General features: G+C 37.9%; 1 long non-coding RNA gene across 1 annotated transcript; it reads left to right on the top strand.

Annotated features, from left to right (window-relative positions):
- Window positions 1-1440: 1440 nt before the first annotated feature.
- LOC141493725 (uncharacterized) lies at window positions 1441-22384 on the top strand. Its single transcript, XR_012470306.1, has 3 exons — window positions 1441-1647; window positions 2905-3042; window positions 21988-22384. It is a non-coding gene; the product is annotated as an uncharacterized LOC141493725 (long non-coding RNA).
- Window positions 22385-23657: the final 1273 nt, after the last annotated feature.

Raw genomic sequence — 23657 nt, 5'->3', positions numbered from 1 at the left:
TTGCTGGAAAGATGATCTCTTCTCAATCTCAGAGAGCCCTCAACTTGGGGTAGACTTTCTCTCCATAAGAGGGAATTTCTTTTTCTTTCTTTCTTTCTATTTAAAAATTTGACATTTCAATTTATCATTTATTTACTTTTAATTTTTTCTTTTAACATTTTGAGTTTCAAATGCTCTCGCTCCCTCCACAGCCCCCATCCATGCCCACTGAGAAGACAAGCAGTATATTAATAATATATGTGAAATCATGCAAAACGTAGTTTCATATTAGTCATATCACAAAAAAAGAAAGTGAAAAAATTATTATTCAATTTGCACTCAGAGTTCATCAGTTCTGTCTCTGGAGGTAGACAAAATTTTTCCATCATGAATCCTTTGAAATTGTCTTGAATTATTGAAATATTATATCAGAATAGCCTAGTCTTTCATGTTGATCATCCTTACAACATTACCATTACAGTACACAATGATCTCTAAGTTCTTCTGACTTCATCAAGGAATTTTAAAATAATATTTTATTTTTCCCAATTGCATATAAAAACTATTTTTTAACATTTAAAAAAAAATGTTGAGTTCCAATTCTCTCTCTCCCCTCCTCCTTCCTTGAGATGCTAAGTAATCTGATATAGGTTTTACATGTTATTATCATTTAGCAGGAAATTTTTAAACAAAGATTTATTTAACCCTGTCAGTGGTAGTCATGATGGTAACAGGTGGCTTTGAGGTTATGTTGGCACAGCCCAAAAGGCAGTATAGTTGGGTCATTGAGTAAGGAGGAGTCCAGAGAGATTTCATAGATTGGGCCCAGCCTAGAGGCAACACATTTTAGAAGGAAGAAACAGGATTTCCACCATCAGTATTTGGAACAAAACATTTTCAGAGCCAAAGCCAGAGGTATGCTGGGCTCTGGAGAATTAATAAATTTTCAGTGTGAGAATTTATGCCTTGCACACACAACAAGTCAAGATTTGATTATTGTTTTGTTGATTAACTAGAGTTAAGAAAATGATGGAGAAAATATCAATAATGTCATTTGAACTCAAAAGTATAGCTTAAGTACATTTTCCTCCAGAGAGCCAGTAGTTAAATATTTACCAGCATATATCCCCTCCCCAATACAGTGCTTGGAGAAAGGGAAACTGTATAGGTTAGAACTGGGCAGCAGCAGGGTTTCATGTGTTCCTGAGGCAATAGTTGCCTATCCCTTTGTCTATTAGGAAGTCTCTCTTGCCAGTAAGGGAGCCCTGGGACAAGAGAAGAGCAGATTATGGGGAATTCTGTATCTCATGAGTCCAACTATTTTGCTAGGCTCATATAGAGTCATTGGGAAATGAATTTGCATGAAGTTGATGCTACAGGGTCAATAGAAGCTAGTTTTCTGATGAATACCTTCTGAGATCACTTCCTCCTTCCCCATAAGAATAGGCCTGAGAAGTCTTTGAGTATGAGTCACAATTAGTAAAGGTGAGGGACCTTTAACATTTTATTTTAAAAAACAAAGAAAAGAGATTAGAAGCCTGCAATTTTCAACTTGATTAAGGGTTGAGCTATCAATTCAACTCAGCATTTAGTAGAAGTCTTGCTGTTGTTTTTCCTTCATTCTTGAAGAAGACCATGACAGCAGGAAGGTGATCCCATGACATGCAAGTGAGTTGGATTTGAGTAAGGGGGTTGGTGAGGGTTGGGCTGTGCAAAGTCACCAGCCTCACTTTCTCCTCTGGAACCATTTAGATCCAGTGGCCAGATACAGACCAGAATGACTAAACATGGCCCTGGATGAAGTGAGAGACCTTGGTCTTTTTAAAGCTAGGTCTTTCACTGTTCACAATTTAATTGAGTTAATGACTGTCTATTCAGTCGTGAAGATTAAGTAAGAGAGAGAGAAGGGAAAGAGAACAAGAATGACCACTTCCAAAAAAGTAGAAAAAAAATTGTTGGTCAAGTCACTTAAGTCTAAGCTCACCAATAATCTCTGTAACATAGCTGGCAAATGATGATTCAGTCTTTGCTTCAAGTGAGGGGCCACCCACAAGCTGCTGAAGCAAAGCATTCATTCCACTTTTGGAGAAGTCTAATTCTTGGAAAATTTTCCATTTCTTTAAACCTAACTATCTCTGCAACTTCCACTGTTCTTCATAGTCTTTCAGAGTTCACAGACAGTGGCTTAGCAATCACATCTGACAGTTTTCAAAAGCCTGGGATGAAATTCATCTGGGTCAGATGATTAGAATCCATGAAAGGCATGTAGATATTTTCATACTATCTCCTTATTTATCTTATCTGTCCTTTTAAATTCAAAGGTCACTGTTCTTGGCAGAGAAAACAGTAATAGAGTTCTATCTGACCATCTTTGCCTTCTCTCCCAATCAGTTTTCATCATCTCATCGACCCTGAGCTGTGGGCCTTCAGTTCTCTTTAATCCTCCTTTTTGCCAATTTAGTTAGTATAACAGTTTTTGAGAAAGCTGTTTAAACCTTAGTTTTCCTTGAAAATCTCAACTCATTCAGCTTTCACCTCTCTGACATTAGTTTTCTAGGACAGCTTCAAACAGACTCATAGATTTAGAGTTGGAAGTCTTTTCTCTTTTGATCTTCATTACAATTCTGCATTAGATAATACAGGTGTCATTATCCTGATTTTTTTCAGAGTAAGAAACCTCCATCCACTCTGCCATCTTGCTGCTTGTATAGGGAGAATATGAAAAAGAGATAAAGAAAAACTAAGAGATAGGAAACCCCTAGGCAAGTGTGGAGCTGGCCCTCCTCAACTGTATATTGTCTAAGGAGATGTGAGAATGTCCTCCCTCAAGTCTCTCATGTCATAATTTGGACCAGTGTTTGGTGTGCAGTTGTTTTAGTCATATTTGACTCCTCATGACCCCATTTGGGATTTTTTTTTTGTCAGAGGTGATTTGTTCAAGATCACTTGAGTAGAAAGAGGCTGTGATGAAATCTAAGTCTTCTGAATAGAAATCTGGTGTGTTGGATGATGAGGATGTTACGAGACCATTCAAGAAAAGAGGAATCTCTATGTACATCCAAGGTAGGTGGGGTATATAATTTCCTATGACATCAAAGACCTATTTACAGGCTTTAGGAAATAACCTCACAGCTATCAATGCTTGTGGGATCTGCCATCTTGTTGCCTGTATAGGGAGAATATGAGAAAGGGATAAAGAAAAACTAGGAGATAGGAAACCCTCAGGTGAGTGCGGAGCTGGCCCTCCTCAGTTATATATTCATTGCCTAAGGAGATGTGGGAATATGCTCCCTCATGTCCTCCATGTCATAATATAGACCAGTAGTTGGTGTTCAGTTGTTTCACTCATGTTTTACTCTTCATGACCCCCTTTGAGATTTTTTGGCTACCTAATATCTACCAGTAAAAGTGACTAAAATAAAAATAAAAGGACATGAATCCTATTTGATGCTTCCTGCTTTCTAAATCCTGCATATCTGAGGTCTCTTTGGGGAATGGTGGCCAGAGGGTACATACGGCAACATGGAACTTGGAGTATGTGTGGCTGTGAATGACCATATAATAGGAAGAAAAACGTTATTTTTATTGGACACCATCACCCACAAGGATATGCTGCCTGGTGGGCATTGTACTATCTCAATTGCAGCCCAAGGACAGGTCAACATTCATTGTATATACAGTCAAAAAGTGCTGATCTGGTCTGTAGAGTACTTTTGGAGTCATATTTAAAGATTACTTTCAGGAAAAAATTCCACTTTCCTGGTTTGATGCAATCACTGTCTTTATATACCAGAGCAGCCACTGAGCTCATCTTTTCAACTGGAGGTTCTTCTCATGGGGGGGGGGGGGATTAGTAAGGAATTGTTTGCCAACATAATGAATGGCCAGGTCACAGGCTAGGCATAGGTTTGCAGTGTTTATATAGCTGCTACAGGAAAAAAAAAATTATGGAGCATGAAAGCTAAAACTTCCTTGGAAAATCTGCCAAGGATGATAATAGCCAATTGCAGAAGAGGACTCACGCTGGCCTGGCTTGACTTGGCAAATACCTTTGGCTCTATCCTCTATCAATGAAGCTTTTAAGAGTCATTTGGATTTCAAGGGCTTTTCTTTTAGACAGTATGAATTTGTAAGGACTGGAAAGAATATATTTCTTTGGACTATTGCAAATCTAATCAAAACCTAAAAAGAAGAGGACATTTAGGACATTACTGCCTACACACACATAGATACAATGGAGAGTTAAGTGCTTTGTAGGTACCTTTGCTGCCTTTTCATCTCTTCTTCAGATGCTTTCTTAATGCCTATTTTCTGATGCTATCTGAGCCTTAAGGTACTCCTATATGTATAAACATTGGTGAAAACAATCCATTTCTAATTCATGTCAATTTAAAGGAAGTATAACTTAAACCTGTTGATGGTCTGTATTACTATTAAACAATACACTGGGGTGCTTTTCTTGTTGGGAGAGAAAATAACTATGTTCAACTGTATGGAAGAAAAAAATCAAAAACCAATCCTTAACAATATATGTGTGTACAAATGACCTTATGTGGATGTATAGTGACAGAATTTTGATAAAAGTGATATCTGATACCAAGAAATGTATAGTAAAATGAATAATGTACTATTCATATCAGCCCTCTCCATATGTTTACACCCTTCCTTCATAGTATTCAAACTCCAAAAAAAAGCTCATTCCTACCCATGATAGTGGAAAGAAATACAAACCCTAGGAGACTCTAAGGTCTCAAATTTCCTTTTATTTGATTAATTCGATAAAGAAGTATGCTCAAATAATCCATGAATCCCTACTCACACCCCAGTAAAAGAGGTTTGTCTAGGTTGGATGTCATGTTTTAAGGATCCCACATGGCAAATCCACCCATGGAGTCATAGAAGCTTTGATCAAGAAATGGTTGAACTTATCCAAAAGAGCAAGTCTAGAAATCCTATATGCTTTGGATTGCTATACTAGTGCTGACTTCTTGGTGAATGTGTTGACCATTAAACAGAGCTTATTTAGACAAGATTATGAAGTAGTCTGGATCTCAAATGTGTGGGTATGAGAATTCTTGCTAATCTACCTCAATCATTAGAAGGTTTATTGAGAGGGGCAGCTAGTTGGTGCAGTGGATAGAGTACCAGCCTATTGAGGGATACCTTGAATAGGAATACTTATGGCAACTTGAATCTTCTCAAGTGGAATGGGGTTGTCATTATACTATTGTTTTAAATGGTGGCAAGCATATTTATCAGAGTTGTTAATATAAGGACAAATATATTAAGAGCTTTGATTCAGGGTGGCTAGATGGCACAGTGGATAGAGCACTAGCCCTGGAGTCAGGAGGACCTCAGATACTTAATAATTACCTAGCTGTGTGACCTTGGGCAAGTCATTTAACAAGTCATTTAGCCTTGTAAAAACCAAAAAAAAAAGAGCTTGTATCTTTCTAGGAGAGATTTGGGAGACAGAACTATCTTCTCTGTGATTAGATTGTGATTACTAAGAACACCAGGCCTTTATGGTAGAGCCTTTCAAAATGTGCATGAGTAACAATTAATCATTCTGCTATATGTTCTTTCTCAACAAACCAACAAATAATACAGAAAGGTTGTGCTTACTCAAGGTGGTTCTTTGAACTATATACTTTAACAGAAATAAAGTTATGTCCTTGTCAGACAAAGCAGGGTTGCCACCACCTCAGGTTTTTTTCTCTCCCCAGTATTGTACCCTTAGCTTTGTTCTAGCCGAGGAATAGAGCATTAGTTCTTATCCTAGTGTTCCAAAGATAGATTTTAAAGGGTCTGGGAACTTGGATTACAAAAAACCCTTTATTTTAATATAATTGATTTCCTTTGTAACCCTATGCATTGTATTTTATGGATTTTAAAATATTATTCTAAGGAGAGTGCCATGGGCTTCATCAGATTCCCAAAAGGATCACAATAAGATTTAGAATTCTGAAATAAAGAATACAATTTATAGTCTCCAAACAGAAGCTACTTAGTAATTCATCCATGCTACTAATTAAATGGCTCATAATCTTTGAAAAAAAACAGGTCCTTCAAAAAATGCTAAAAATATGAGGGCACTTCATAGAACCCAGCAGTGTGTGAGCTTGTTCTTTTGATTTAGTCATAGGACATGAGAAGTCACTGTAGCTGCTACTTTAGACCTGGAGGAAACTTATCTGAGCCTAGCAGTTGTGTGGTATTTTATAACAAGGAATAGAAGTCACTCACTTCCCAGACTTGCATTTTGATCCTCAAGAAGTTTTCAAAAACAATGCTCTCCTTGCTTTTACAAAGCACTACTTATATTTCTCCCCAGTTTCAAGAGAGACCTGGAAAACATTTGGGAGGTGAATATAATCAGACTCTGTGTCCCATTCAGCAGTTGTAATCAAGGACTTGAATGAAGTCTTAAAAAACATGGTTATCAAGTTTGTCCATGAAACAGAGCTGGAAGAGATAACTAACAGGAGATGACAGGAGAAAAAAATGAGGATTCAAAATGATTTGACAAGTTGGAAACTCAATCCAAACCTTGAAGATGAAATTTAACACTGCAAAGTATCACATTTAGCTGTGATTCATTGCAAAATGAGAGAGATCTAGATTGTCAGCAGTCTATGTATGAGAAAAAGATTCAGGGTTTTGAAAAAACAACACACACCACAAGTTGGTAGTGTCATACAGTGAATATATGCTTACTACCCATGAATAGACATGTAGTGTCCTGCACAGGAAGTCTGTTAGTTTTCTGCACTAATCACACCACATCTGACAAGACTGCCAAAATATAATGGTTGCTAACTAAAGTTTGTCATGCTCAATAGTATGCTTCAATTTGCATTCAGGCTCCATAGTTCTTTCTCTGGATGTGGTTAGCATTTTCCATCAAAAGTTCTTAGGAATTGTCTTTGATCATTGTATTGTTGAGAAGAGCTAAGTCTACCATATCTTATCATCACAAAATGATGGTTGACAATGTTCTGGTTCAACTTACTTAATATCCATTACATTCATATACCATAACTTGTTCAGTCATTTCTCAGTTAATGGTCAACCACCTCAATTTTCAATTCTTTGCCACCACAAAAAAAGCTACTATAAATATTTTTGCACATGTGGGTCTTTTTCCCCTTTCTTATGATCTCTTTGTGATACAGACCTAGAAGTAGTATCAGATAGTATGCAAAGCTTTATAGCTTTTTGGGTATAGTTCCAAATTACTCTCCAGAATAGTTGGATCTGTTCACAACTCCATCAACAATGCATTAATGTTTCATTTCTTCCACATCTCCAACATTTATCATTTCCCTTTTCTGTCATTTTAGCCAACCTGAGAGGTATGAGATAGTACCTCAGAATTTTTTTCATTTGTATTTCTCTAATCAGTAGTGATTCAGGGCATTTTTTAATATGACTATAAAGTTAATTTCTTCATCTAAAGACTGCCTGTTCATATCCTTTGACCTTTTATCAATTGGGGTAAAAATAATATCAGAATTAACAGATGCATTGATCATTTTGTGTGTTAAGCTTTTCTGTATTAGTCTTCATTCTATCCCTGCAATATGAGTAGCTACTGTCAGCTTAATAATGACATCTGGCTTATGTCTATGTGGGACAAATGATAAGACTTTCATAAGTATGGATAATGAAATTAGAAAGTATTTATTCTTTTCCTATCAAAATCCCTCTTTATTAAAATAAACCAATTTCCACTTAATATTTAAAAGAGATATGGTAAGTATTAAATAAATGCTTGTTTGATTTTTATTATATTTAGCAAACTTATCAAGAACATATTGTACAGGGGGCAGCTAGATGGCACAGTGGATAGAGCACTGGCCCTGGAGTCAGGAATACCTGAGTTCAAATCCCGCCTCAGACCCTTAATAATTACCTAGCTGTGTGGCATTGGGCAAGCCACTTAACCCCATTGCCTTGCAAAAGCCCCCCAAAAAACCCAAAACAAAGAACCTATTGTATACAATGCATTGGATTAGGTATTGGAATACAAAGATCAAATGAAACATTTATAGCCCTCCAGAACAAGAATAAAAGAAATAAAACTCCCTGAGTACACTGTGGATCTTTCTCTTCCTACTATTCTACCTTCTTACTATCAGATATATACTTTTACACTCCCAGTTACTCCTCAAAATGTTCCTTTGCTTTCCTTGCATGTTACTTGTACTATGGAGAACTATTTTCCCAGTCAATGTAACTAACTGCCTATCCCAAAATAAGAGATATTGCTTCTTCTTGTAAATCCATTTGGACAATTGCTACATGATGCTCTCTGTGGTTTGTAAAACCCTGGATTTAAAAAAAAAAATTTTTATAGGGAGAGACTATTTTTCTTCCACCTGATTTATTTCTGTTCTGATTTGCACCTGGACAGAATAAGTCTCAAGACTAAACTCTTTTGATGGATAAGATAGGTCTTTAGCAGAACAATTCACTCTAAGAGCATAGATCCTTTTCTCTTAAATGCTTTAAACACCACAAATGGTCATAACTGAAGTAAGATTGATCTACAACAAGCACTTTGAAAATAATATGAAAGTTTCAGATATCTATAATAAATGAAACTTTCTTTTTATTTAGGGAGTTGTTATTTTTATTTATTCATCCTTCTGTCTTTAGTTCCTATTTGATACATTTGAAACTTTTACTTTTCAAGGGGAGTTGCAATATAATTTATTATTATTTTAAAATTGAGAAAATATTATGTATAACAGTGATCACCTCTTCTGGAAACTGTACTTAGAACGGGGTCCTTCCTGGTGACATATGTATTGTCCCTGGGGGCTGATCCCTTTTCAAGGATACATGTGCCCTGGTCCATGTGAAATGGTCTTGATAAAAGATATGCACAACCAGAAGTTTTTGGTTGGATCTGTGGACCACCTCAAACAATCCCTGCCCCCTTCCCCATGGTGTCTATGTCAAAGAGTATGTGCTACTGAACTAGAAAAACCTTCCACTTATTAGAATTTTAAAGGAAAAACAATTTTCCTTTCTTCTGAACCTATGATTTGAGATCCTGACTGCTCCCCACTAGGATTTCCATAAGAGGGAAAGAAGGGGAATTCTCTTTCCTTCCACACCCCCACTAACTACAGTGGCTGCTTGCACTTAGAAAGGAGCATTTGTGCTGGTCTAGACAAACCTGGGCTGGATGTCAAGTTTTTGGCTACCTCTTCTGCTTTCTTTTGTTCCTTAAGTATAAATGATTGAATGCTGATCCTAAAATGAATATCTTTAGCCTTGGTAGACAATTTATTAATTTGAATAGTTATGACATGATTAGAAAATCAAATATTATAAGGTTAAAATAGTTATTTAAAATGGCCCAGGATGTAATGGATGACCTTGATATCTTTGATGTCTGACCAAGATTTAAGTGCTCCATGGTATCTGCTTTAGTTGCCTTCTTGGCAGGGGGAACAAATTCTTCTTGTCTACCCCACAATACCTAAAGAAATATTCACATTCTTAGAGGGGGCATCCTTCTAATTCATTGACAGATTTGAGGCTTGTTGATTGTCTTCAATTTGGTTTAACCCATCTTCCAAGACAGTTTCTTTGGGGTGTGGCCACTATGGATGCTGCATTTTTTGGTAGCTACAGGTGAAAACTGGATGAGAGGTAGACATCAAAGGTGTATGAATGACCCTGAAAAGGGTTCAGCAAACCATCACAGCAGAGGGACAGTTGGATGGCACAGGTGGTAGAAAGAGTACTGGACCTGGGGTTAGGAAGATCTGAGTTCAAGTTTGTCTCAGACACTTAGCTATGTGACCCTGGGCAAATCATTTAACCCTGCTTGCCTCAGTTTCTTCATCTGTAAAACAATGATGATGATGATGATGATGATGATGATGATGATGTTTGTCCTTTGTTCTCAGAGAGGACCATAACATCAGGAAGGTGATACTATGACAAGCCCAGGAACTGGATTTTAGTGAGGGGGATTGTACTAAGGTCACCAGCCTCACTTTCTCCTCTGGAGTCATCTGGGGCTAGTGGCCAGATATGAATCAAGAGGACTGGACCCTGAATGAGAGGCAATCTGTCTTAAGTGACTTGCCCAGGGCCACACAGCCAGTAAGCATCCAATGTCTGAGGCCTGAATCTTACTCCTGTCCTCCAGACTCCAAGGCCAGTGCCTTATCCGTTGTACTATTCAGCTGCCTCACTGTAAAATGAACTGGAAAAGAAAATGGAAAACTATTCCAGTATTGTTGCCAAAAAAAGAAACCCCATATGGAGTCATGAAAACTCAGATATGCCTGAAAACAACTGAATGACAAGGATTAAAATTGTAGAAAAATCTAACCATTATAGGGCACAGTTTAGGAGAGGGGTAGGAGGAAAGACTGGGATAAGTGGACAATAGGAACACTGAGTGAATTCTATAGCTTCATATAATTTTAGGGTTGGAAGGAAACTCAGTACCTAACTCATACCCCTAAAAGAATCCTTTCTAGAACATTCCTGAGATTGGTTATTCAGTCTTGGCTTAAAAATGGGGAGGGGGGAATCTACTACCTCCTAGGGCAGTAAATTTACATTGAGATAGTCTCAATTCTTTTTGTTTTGTTTTGTTTTGTTTTTGCTAGGCAATGGGGTTAAGTGGCTTGCCCAAGGCCACACAGATAGGTAATTATTAAGTGTCTGAGGCTGGATTTGAACTCAGGTACTCCTGACTCCAGGGCTGGTGCTCTATCCACTTCGCCATCTAGCCACCCCGCCCCCCCAACTTTTTCTAATATATTTTTTCCTATTCCTACATTCCCATCATCTTGTTGAGGTCCAAGGGAAAAGAAAAGACTCAGAGGGCATGAGAGCCTTCCTCAAGCATTTGGAGAATTGTTGTGTTGAAGAAATCTGTTTGTTATATTTGTCCTTGGAAGCCAAACTAGGAACTGTTGCTGGAAGTCTGAAAGAAGCAGATATAGATTTGATATAAGGGAAATTGTCCTTAGAATTGAGACTGTCTTGGGGGCAGCTAGGTAGCGTAGTGGATAGAGCTCAGCCCTGGAGTCAGGAGTACCTGAGTTCAAATCCAGCCTCAGACACTTAATAATTACCTAACTGTGTGGCCTTGGGCAAGCCACTTAACCCCATTGCCTTGCAAAAAAAAAAAAAAAAAAGCTTAGGATTTGGTTGGAGTCAAGAGACCCAGGTACAATCATGACTTTAATACTTATAGCTATGTGATCATTAATGAGTGACTCAACTTCTTAGCCTCTGTTTCCTCATCTGTAAAATGGTCATAATACTTGAACTGTCTAACTCATAGATTTGCTGTGATGAAATTGCTATTTTAAAATAAAGTGTTATTTGAGTGTGAATTCTTACTTATGGTAATAATATCATTATAATAAATCATCTTATCATTTTAATAATATTAAAGGAAGTAGGGTAACCTAGAATGGTGTGATGAGTGACTTTGACAAATAAGGTTTCAGTTGTGTAATACAATATGCCAAAGAATTGTATAGAGGCAGGTGGTTTGCTGAAATTATAGAAAGCAACTCCAACAAAAAGTTATGATTAATTTAAAGAGGTCAGTCCTGGAAATGAAAGAGTTCAATATGAAAAAAAAATTATTGGAAATGTAAGAGATAACAAGGGTTTGGACTAATCAGAGAGATGAGAAGCTGGGATAGAGAGCTGTTAGGACAAATTGGGCTTAGCAACAGAGAACAAAGAACGATGAATCAAAAATTGTTCTGTTTCTTGCCTGAGAGGTTAGTGATTGTAGGATTGATCAGAAAGATAGGAGATCCTAAATATATGATTATGCCCAGAGGTCAAGTAGCATAGGGTGTGATTTTTATGAATTTATGAAGAAGAATATAAAAATGCAGGCTTCTACTGAAATAATAGTGTGTAAAACATAATCTCATTCCTAATGGTGTAATTGCAACAAGCTGGAAATAGCACAGCGATTGCTGCTCTACATAGTCTGGAAATTACCTGATTTAACAGAATAATTAGAGATTCAAGAGTCATAATGCTCATCAATAACAATTGGATTTTATATTGTTTCTGATTCTACACAAAATCTTGTTCTAGGTTGAAGATCCTATGTGAACTACTTTTCAAGTTTTTCTTATTTAATTGATTCTGATAAATTATGAACACAGTTCATTACAAAGCCTGAATTTAATTAAAAGGTACTTTCTAGAAAGTCTGTACAAAGTTTTGATGACTATGGTTCAACCCCCTTGCTAATTTCAGAAATAACTAGCCTATATATAAATGTCAAATATGCATACATTAAGCAAATAAACTATGCAAAATAGGGTGTGACTTGGTACTAGACAGGAATAGGTAATGGCTCAGTCATGCAGCATATTTCTCTATGTAGCTCCTCCGGGAGAGTCCTATGCTATTGTCTCATTAAGTATGGGGTGGCCCTGAATTTTTGAGTGGAGTACAAGGTGAGAAAGGTATTGCAAAGCTAGAGGCCCCACAAAGGATCAACCTAGCAAAATTTGGAGAGGAGCTAAGTGATCAATTGGAATCAACCACAAAACTGACTATCAGTGATGACATTTTTTTTTTGGTTATGGCAACTTAAGATATACCAATATGTGAAGGTATTGCAATCTCTTTATACATATATGATCATAAATATTTTGAATTATGGAAATGTGTACTGGACTTCTCAATTTTCTACTGACCTATCTCATAGATTCAAAGGGAAATAGGTTGCTGCATTTGAAAGTCTAAAGGTTCAACAGCTATGTGCTGTGCCATAATGTAGTATAATTGGATATGAGCCATGAATACTGATAGCTATGCCATAAAAAATGATAAAAGAAGATTATATACTTTTAATAGCTATGAGAGGCTGGGAAGCTTTGTATAAGTTGTTAGCAACTGGTCAGAACAGTGTTCCATATAGTCTGTTGTCTAGGTAGATCCTGAGATGGGATCTGCTATGGAGTGGAGATAACCAGCCCCATAGGGACTTCCACTTCTTTTTTTTTAATTTTAGAAAGGTTTTATTTATTTTCAGTTTTACAATTTTTCCCCAATCTTGCTTCCTTCCCCCACCCCCCACAGAATGTAGTTTGTTAGTATTTACATCATTCCCATAGTATATATTGATCTAAGTTGAATGTGATGAAAGAGAAATCATATCCTTAAAGAAGAAACATATAATATGAGATATAGCAGAATTACATAATAAAACAATGTTTAAAAAAATTAAATTAAAGGTACATAGAAAGTCTTTGGTCTTTGTTCAAACTCCACAATTCTTTCTCAGGATACAGATGGCATTCACCATCACAGATATTCCAAAATTGTGCCTGATTGATGATGCCCTGTTGGTATGAGCAAGTCCATCAAGGTTGATCATCACCCCCATGTTGCTGTTAGGGTATACAGTGTTTTTCTGGTTCTGCTCATCTCACTCAGCATCAGTTCATGCAAATCCCTCCAGGCTTCCCTGAAATCCCATCCCTCCTGGTTTCTAGTAGAACAATAGTGTTCCATGATATACATATACCACAGTCATTCCACAACTGAAGGACATTTACTTGATTTCCATTTCTTTGCCACCACAAAGAGAGCTACTATGAACATTTTTGTACAAGTAATGTTTTTTCCCTTTTTCATAATCTTTTCAGGGTATAGATCCAGTAGTGGTGTTGCTGGATCAAAAGGTATGCACATTTTTGTTGTTTTTGGGCATAATTCCAAATTTCTCTCCAGAAAGTTTGGATAAGTTCACAGTCCCATCAACAATGTATCAGCATCCCAGATTTCCCACATCCCTTCCAACATTGAACATTGTTGAACTGAATAAGAAACTGAAAAAGAGGGCCATAGGGCCCTCCCTGAGGAAGGGGAACAGAAGCACAGGGTTATCGGGTAACAAGTATGTATACTTGTTGTGAGACAACACTCTATTGGGTGAGGAGAGATGGGGGGGGACTCCAAGTAGTCTGTTGTCTGGGTAGATACTGAGATGGGATCTGCTACAGAGTAGAGATAACCAGCTTCATGGGGACTTCCATAGTACCAGGTGTCACTTCTTTATTTTTAAATTTTAGAAAGGTTTTATTTATTTTCAGTTTTACAATTCTTTCCCCAATCTTGCTTTGGTATTTAGTTAGGGAAGGAAACAAACATTTATTTAGTACCCACTATGTACTAGACATTATGCTTTTAAAAATATGATCTTATTAGCTTATATGGCAGAAAAGGGAAATGATTAATATTGGAAGGGATATGGGAAAACTGGGACGCTAATACATTGTTGGTTGGGAACTGATCCAACCATTTGATGGAACAATTTGAAACTTTATTCAAAACTATGCCTACCTGGGGCAACTAGGTAGCAAAGTGGCTCTGGAATTTAGGAGGCCCTGAATTCAAATTCAGCCTCAGACACTCAATTCCTTAGCTGTGTGACTTTGGGCAAGTCACTTAACCTATTGCCTTGCCAAAAAAAAAAAAAAACCTTATGCATACCCTCTGATCCAGCAATACTACTCCTAGGTCTGTATGACAGAGTGAGCACCAAAAAAGGAAAAAACCCCACATGTACAAGAATATTCAGTGTAGTTCCTTTTGTGGTGGCAATTAATTAGAAATTGAGGAGGTGCCCATGAATTGGGGAATGGCTGAATAAGTTGTGGTATATGAAAGCAATAATATTTGCTCTCTAAGAAATGATGAGCCGGCTGGCCTGTCTTCAGAAAAGCCTGGAAAGACCTGAATGAACTGATGCTGAGTGAAGTGAGCAGAACCAAGAGAACATTAACAGCAACATTGTGTGATGATCAACTAGGATGAACTTAGCTCTTCTTGGCAATCTAATTATCAGAGACAAGTCTAAAAGAACTGTGATGGAAAATATCATCCACATTTGGAGAAAGAACTGTGGAATCTGAAAGCAGATCAAAAAATCCTATTTTCACTTTTTTTCAATTCTTTTTTTTCTTTCTCATGGTTTTTCCTTTTTGTTCTGTTTCTTCTATCACAGCATGACTAATATGGAAATATGTGTAACACAATTGTACATTTCTAACATATCAGATTACTGCTATTTTAGGATGTGGGAGGGAGAAAACTACAAAAATGAATGCTGAAAATATTTTCATGTAAATGGAAAAATAAATTTATTAAAAGACATGTTCTTGTTTGATCCTCATTTGCCCCTTGGGGCAGATATTATTTTCATTATGCAGTTGAAGAAATTGAGTCAAACAGAGGATAAGTGACTTGCTCAAGATTACACAAATCTGAGGTCAAATTTGAACTCAGCTCTTCCTGATTCCAAACCCATTATCCATGATGTAATTAGCTGCCTCTAAGTGGCTCCAGAGTTTAAGGTTCTGGGGAAGAGATGTGGTCTAGGACCAACTGGAAATTTCAGATACTAGGAGAAGCAAGGAATATTGGAATTCCAAAGAATTCAAAGCAATGCAGTACTCTGAGCTTGATCCAACTTCTGAGTTCATCTGCCCACCTCTGGAGGTAGCATTGTTATTTGTTCTTCATTCCGAAAGAGGCATCAGGAGGGTGATATCTTGACTTGCAAGAGGAATTGGATTTAAGTAAGGGTTGTACAAAGTCATCAACTCCACTCTCTCCTCCAGAATCTTCTGAATTCAGTGGCAAAATGATGACAGGGCAATTGGGTGGTGCTGCCACAAAGAAAGATCAGGGTTTTTGGAAATGAAAAACTCACAAATGCCCTGGAGTTGTAAAAGAGCCCAGCTCTTTATTCACAGACCTTAAAGTTCATCCCAAGCCCACAAAGCACAAGCAGTTCATAGAAACAGTATAGACCTAGGAAAGAATTTAATTACAAGCCTGGAAACAAATAGGAAAGAACCTAGAAGAAAAATGAAGAAGGAAATGACAGGGAGTCCAGGAGAAACGGAAAAACTTAGATCAACATAAATTGGGCCACATGAATCTGGAGTCATATTGCTCCAAAAGCATAGACCAGAGCATGCGGTTCTAACTTGGAGAGGTTATAGCCATCCTGCCAGGAAATGCGAAGGAAAAAAAGAGAGAAAAAAAGACCTCCACTCTGGAGGACCTTGTTTAAATGCATTTCCATGGTGGATGGGACAAAGGTGGTTTAGCACCTGGCTCCAGATATTCTCCAATATGTATGACACAGAGGTGCCCCCTCCCCAAGGAATGGCTAAGACAGTTCTCTTTGTAGAGGGGTGGCATTCTATGTACTAGTCTTTCCTGTCCCGAAGGGCATTTCCCTGCTCCTTGCTTCAGCAAGACAGAAGTCAAAACAACTGACTATAGCTCAAGGTGCTGTGCTCCCACCTTGGTCTTTTTAAGTTAAAGTATTTCCCAGGTCTCACCTGGGAACACCCATTCAATGATTTAAGGCTGATAAGAACTGAGACAAAAGATGTTGGTTTACCTTCCTAAAAGGACCACTCTGGGAGTGGAAGACCCTCAGATTTCTGGCTGGAACAGAAACAATCGCTACTTACATTTTATTCAGAGCTATTGAAACCCAAACAATGAAAAAATGAGGCTTAAACTAAGGTCTATTATTGACCAATCAGTGCATTGATACACTGAAGCAATGCCCTTCTTTATTGTGCAGTGGCTAATTGTTTGATTTAATCAAATTATGATAGCAGCCTATGTTTTTCAGAAGAATCCAATTAAAAAAAAATCTAACTGGAAAACTTTAGTTGAATTGGACTGAGAGGTGAGAGCTGATGAGGGGGGAGTTACAAAGTAGATAGAGGAAAGGGACTTTACCTATGATTTCATTGATAGAGGTGTGTGGGATAAAGTTTTGAGATTTCTTCAGTAAAAAATTATAGATTGAATCTGGTTAGTTTTGTGCCCCTCCTCCCTTGACAAAGCAAACTTCTGGGATATTGTTGAAGAGTCAACTGACTTCATCTTATCTGTTCATCTTATCTGGAGAATCATTCAATTCCTGGGACTAAAGGGATAATCTGGTTTCAGTTTGAATTTTATGCTCTTTTCCCTAGATTAGTTTGCTTTGTTTGAATTCTATGCCCCTTTCCCTAGGGTAGTTTTCGAGTTTAGATTATAAAACTACATTCCTCATTAATGAGGGTGGGTCAGTGGTGGTGGTGGTGGGGTTGAGTTAGGATAAATGTGATTCTTGGATCTTTTTCTTTGGCCTCAATCTCTCTAATTGATTGTGGTCCCTTTCTGGAGAAACGAATAAAGCCTTCTCTTCATACCTTGAGAGATCTCCGAAATTTATTTAAGTGGCATTTGTCCCATACATAGGGAACTTCAAGGTGGGGAAACTACATCTCCCAATGCAAGTTGCCACTATCTTAGAGAGCTACCAAGGCACTGAGATTGATGGGGACCTCATTAATGAGCCTCCTTCCTAATATTCAGACCTGCTCTTCCTGGGTTCTTGCTAAAAACCAGGAATTTTAATTATGACTTGTCTTACAACCCCTATTTCCTATCTCCTATTCAAGGCTTTGGTCTCCTGTGTGTTATAGTCAGTATACATTGAAGAGGGTTATCTTTTGACCTTATGCAAAGGTCAGTCAAGTGCTTCCAGAGCTTTCAGTATTCTTTTTTACAAGCATGTGTTGTAACTATTAGGTCTGGCCTTCTGATGATCCCAACTTCTGACCTCCACACCCACAACTATTTGTCTGAGATAATTTCTTCTCTCTTCCTCCCCCCTCTTTTCCTGTATAAAAGAAGACTCATCGTTACTAGAGTATCTCCCCACACTGCCCAATAAAACATCAACTTGCCTGAGAGAGAGCTCCACAGCTCATGAATTTTTTTAGACCAGCACTAACCCCAATATTACAGAAGTATGAAGTCCAACAATATGACTTGGCCAGGATCATAGTAATTCTGTGTTAGAGGGAAGCCTGTGTGTGGGACAAATGCCACTTAAATAAATTTTGGAGATCTCCCAAGGTATGAAGAGACATCTTTATTCGTTTCTCCAGAAAGGGCCACAATCAGTTACAGAGATTGAGGCAAAAGCAAAAAGACCCAAGAGTCATTTATCCTACCTCCACCCACCCCCCACCCCCCCACACACACCCTCATTAATGAGGAATGTTGTTCTTACAATCTAAGGAAAAAAGCATAAAATTCAAACCGAAACCAGATTATCTCTTCAGCTCAGGAATTGAATGGTTATTCCACTTCAACAGATAAAGTGGGGTGAGTTGACTTTTCACCAACATCCCAGAAGTTGCTTTGTCAAGAGAGGAGGTGCACATAGTTAAAAATCTCAGACTTTACCTCACTCAATCCCTCCTCTTTTATTTTGATGAGATTTCTTGAAATTTCTGAGTAGGCCCTTAAGTCTAGATAACAACTCCCTGATCAACTCTTTGGACAACTGGGTGTAGGCAGTAGTCCTACAAATCCAGTAATGTCTCTCTAGTGCTAGTTGGTCTTCCAGGAATATTTTCCAACAAATGGATAATACTGTTCCTCTTTACTTCCAAGGGGCCCTCTTAAATAGGCCATATAATCATCATGATAACAGGTACATTTCCAAAGTTGCTGTACCTCCTTCCACTGCAAGTTTTTATACCAATTGTCTTCAGAAAGGTCTTCTTGGCTCCAAAACTAATCAAACTAAATTCCTGATTTTGTTCCATTGGATCAACCCCAAGAATAGCTAGTGATGTTCCTTAAATTATTTCTCTTGTAAATGGCCATTTCAGCACTTTCCTTGCAAGTCCATACTAACTCATAATCAGTTTCCCTTAACAAATGCCCCAGTTTGTGCATCTTTAGATCCAGGTACCATCATTAATCTCACATGAGTCTGAGGCCACCTATTTCTTAAATTGTAAAGTCCAGAATGTATGTACCCCACTTCTGGACATGTCCAGACATTTTTTACTCTCCAGGCAAATATCCTGGTGTGAGGGGCAAAAATGCTGAATTTTCAGAAACATAGTGCTAAATTAGTCTAAGCCAGAGGCCTTGGTTTCTATTTCTCAAGAATCAGGTGAACGTGAGAACCGGGATCTAGAAAAATCATTTCACCCTAACCATAGAAGGTGTAAACAAAGATAGACTCTCCTGGGAAAGCTTAGGTACACCTCCCTTCTCTTTGGACCATGAAGTTTGACCAATTGTTGTAAGGATCAGCAGAAAAGAGGAGGGGAAATGGGTTGTGGTTTTTGTGATTTTTAAACTCTACTTCAGCTTCTGTAATTCGGCTTTTCCTGCTCTCTCTATCTCTCTCTCATAGAGAGTTAGGAACTGCCCCGCTTCTTGCAAGAACTGAATTAAATTTTAATTCTTTGCTGCCACTTTGAGAGGACTCTCCGAGTAGTCATTTTGGGTTAGGGTCTCAATACCCTGCACACTGGCCAGTCAGTTATAAGCCATAGTTACCCTGAACTGACTCAGTCACATGCCACTGGTGTTTCTCTCCTCTGGATCAGAATCCTGTGCCACCTCTGATCAGGGACTGAGAATCTAGGCCAGACCCAGGGGTACCCAAGGCCAGTTCTCAAACTACTGTGAACTATGGCAAGTCCAACAGTCACACCAAAAGACTGGGCATTGACTTCTGCCAGCTAGACTCTCCTCCCACATTTACTAACATTCTGTTGTCTAAATCAGATAGGACTCACTTCCTAGATAGGATGTACAGACTCATGTAGATATAATAATGCCACCCAATAATCTCCCTCTTTCTCTCTCAATGGAGAACATTTTCACCCTGCCTCCTTTCATAAGTAGGGGTGTCACACTTACAGAGTCAAGGGGAAGTTACAGATAAACAATGTACACGTAGGTGAGAGATGGTGGAGATGAACTGTTCCAGTGTTTCTCCTCTCTTCTCCTCTTCTCTTCTCCCTTGGAGGCATCCAATGTCCTTCAGCATCTTCTGAATCTTTTCCAAAAAGTCCTCTCCAGCTCTGGGGTCTAGTTGATACCTTGAGAAACTGCTTAACATCTTATTCAGATCAAAACACATATTTCCATCACTAAACAATGAGATTCTGGAGCTTATTACAATTTACATTTTGCCATATTGACATACATAGTTCACTTCTAACACAAACTTCCATTAGTATTTTACTACATGAGCAAACTCACAAGCTTGACTCAATGCGATCATTCTCATTGGGAGTTTGCTCCATACACATACATTCAACGGTTGTCTTTTTTCTAAAAGTGCCCAGCATCTGGTTTAAAATAAAACAATTTTAACCTTTGCTGTCATTACAATAACAACTCAAACATCCTAAACCAAAGTGATTTTTTTTCCCCTCAAATATTCCCATATTTTCCTCTTCTTGGTATACTTATCTAGCTCATACTCCTTTCCTTAAACTAAAACTTGAAATATGTAATTATCCTAAGAATTTCCCATTCTTCTTACCTAAATATCCCCTCTAACACAAAAACTAAGGAAACCTAATTCCTATCTTAGCATGTAGTTGATAGCAGGTGTCAGAGCCAGACACCTAACCTATCTCTGGCTATTAGACCTAACTTACCTAAAACTTTCTGGGATATTAAAGGAAATTTCATTTATAGATATGAGTATTGAATGTCAGTGTCCAGGGCAGAGGTCACATGGGTAAGTCAAATGTCTTAGGCCAGATTTATTCTTCCAGGTGAGATATTATCCAAATGTCATTTTGGGGAAATCAAGTCAAAGGAGTCCAACCTCAGCCATACTGAGAAGCCGCCTCTTCGGCTGCCCATCCCTGTCACCTGACATCCTTGTCCTATTGGATTCCTTGGCTCCAAGAACATAACATTTACCAGATAGCATTTCTTTTTGTTGACCATCCTGGTACCTGACATAAGAGAAAATGGATTAAAAGTCCCATGGTTGTTTTACCTAATTAAAACTTCCAGTGAATACAATTCACTAAATTCCAATTATAATCTTAATGGAGTCTCAATTAATGAAGCCCCTAAAGCTTGGATTATCCTTCTTGTATCTTTGCCTAAAACCAGGTATTCTAACTATGACTGGCCCTACAGACCTGTCTCCTACCTCTCACTAGAGACATCCCTTTGTCTGAAATCATAATTACTCTATCTGTATATAAAGATGGTATATCAGATTCCCTTTGGCTAGAGAAACCTCCTTCTAGCCTTTTGTATCTCTTACAACAAATAAATGCCTCCTTTGTCCAGGAGAATGCACAGAGAAACATCAAATTATCTTCTGTTTAGCCTTCCCATATTACATAATGCTTTTACATCAAAGCAAACAACCACTGCTTTAGAATATACATATATAGATCCAAAATATTCCCAATTCACAAACATAGCTAGAAACTTCTATACATAATACTTGTTTACCTACTAGCCATCCTCAACATACAATGATTATTTTTGTTTTGACAAGGCAGTTGGGGTTAAGTGACTTGTCTAAGGTCACACAACTAAGCAATCACTAAGTATCTGAGGTCTGATTTGAACTCAGGTCTCCTGACTCCTGGGCCTAGGGCTCTATCCTCTGTACCACCTAGCTACCCCCTAACATACAAATTACTTTTCAGAATTCCTTAAAACCATTAAAACATCTTAGGTAGCTTTAAATTTCCAACATGCATTATTAATTTCATTATAACAGAACAGCAATAAGAGTAACAGAGTAACACACAAATTACTAGACTGTAGAAAGCAATTCCTCCATTATTACATTATTCATGAACCCACAGATCTATCCCAGAAAGGGTCATACTTTTTCACATTTTCCTTATTGTCCTTCCAAGCAATCACATTAATCCCAGGCTTTAAAAATACAGTATTTAAATAAAATATTCACAAGAGATAACTAAATATTGTGAATATAATCTCTTCGCAGTTACAAAAGAATATCACATAACTGATAAAAACATCTTATCCATCAATAAGTTACCTTACAATAGGGCCCACAATTGCAATTTGTTCAGAACCCCCCATCAGAGAGAGAAGTCCATATTCTTGACTTCTTTAAAATTAAAAACACATTGCTTTTCTTCTTAGCACCATTTTGTCGACTTCCATTGTACCATGAGAGCCAAGTGGAGGAAGAAGCAAATGCATGGGCTGAAACGCAAAAGGAGAAAGATGAGGCAGAGGTCCAAGTGACCAGACAGTGCTGACCACAGGCCACGGGAGCAGAGATGGAATGACCCTTGGTGACATTCTCGGGAAGACAGAATCCTTCAGGAGACAGACGTCATCTGTCCTATGAAAGACTCTGTAAGTTCTTACCATCTGATAATGGACTCTTACTATTTGACACACCTCCCTGGCAAAAAAGGACATACCATCTTTTAATGCAGATCCCACCTCCCTCTCCCTGCCTCGTGATTGTATGCCATGGGACTCTTTTGTCATTCTGGACTGGTTGTTTTCCTTGTAGCTAAGTGTAGCACACCTGTGTAATAAATCTTCAAAGCTTTCTGTTTGAAAAAACAATTAAATATACATTGTTAACATACATTAATCATAAGATTCCTATTTAAACATCTCATTTCCCCTGGAACAAGAGCAAAATGAATATCCCATGATCTTTACACTTTTGTTTCTTTATCCAAATTCTCAGAATCCAATCCCATACATGATACATTTTAAACTCCAATGTAATTACAACTCAACTAACTTCCCAACAGCTTAGTTCGATAAAAATTTTAGAGTACCTTATACAGAGAATCCAGCACTCACATTCCAAAAGCTCTATCCAAAATAAAAATATAATTGTTAGCATTATTAAACTTAACATTAAGACCAATTAGAGCTTTTTCCCAAAAGAAATCAATAAACAACCCTGATAACTTAGGTATTTCTTTTCTTAATAACACAATACCACTTTTCTTTAACCCAAAGGTGTTACAATAGAGTTTAAAATCCCAAACCACATCACTCCTTGCAAAAGTTACAATAGTGTTAAAATAGTTTAATCCCAAACCAATTTAACCATCTAGATGATTTAATTCCTCCCATTTTGTACAAATTTTGTCAGAATGTTACAACACTAAAATCCCTCAGTGTGTTTCCCAAAACTCTAGTTCAGAAACTTTAAAAACAATGAGAGTCAGTCACTTAGGCCACATGGCCCACAGATATTCATTAAATGTGATTTCCTTTCAATAAACGAGTCTCTTAACCCCTGGATTTTATATATTTTTTTCCCTTTCCTATCACATATCCCACCTTGTGATGGGGTCTCTTTCCCTTTAAGACTTAAGTACTTGAGGTCTCCTCTATCCCATTCTCCCTCCACGGGTGGGTGGGGCTCTCAGGTGGATTGGGTCTAGGGTTCAAGTATTAACAAGATGGTGAATGGGATTGAGACCACCTCATGTCCAACCCACCAACCCTTCCCCCAAACCAGGGAGAAAGCATAATTATAGGAAATCTTCCCTCCTCTAATTTCTCACTTTTCCCTTAAAGGTTCTTTGTTCTCTTGAACTTCTTCTAAAGTTTCCCCAAAGCACAGCTTTTTTTTTTTATTTAAGAATCCCCCTCCCCTTTCTTAAACTCTGAACCTAGCACAGTTCCACTGGCTCAGTGAGGGAAGGGCTGATTTCCACGTGGGGGCCACTGCACAACCACTTCCTTCTGCTAGAATGATTTTTAAACCACTTTACAAAGTTCTCAAAATCCATCTTTGGTACACGAAGTCAAACCTGCTAAAATCTTCTGTCTAC

This window comes from Macrotis lagotis, chromosome 7 (assembly GCF_037893015.1).
Source record: "Macrotis lagotis isolate mMagLag1 chromosome 7, bilby.v1.9.chrom.fasta, whole genome shotgun sequence".
NCBI classification, from domain to species: domain Eukaryota; kingdom Metazoa; phylum Chordata; class Mammalia; order Peramelemorphia; family Peramelidae; genus Macrotis; species Macrotis lagotis.
This window is presented reverse-complemented; position numbering and strand designations above follow the sequence as displayed.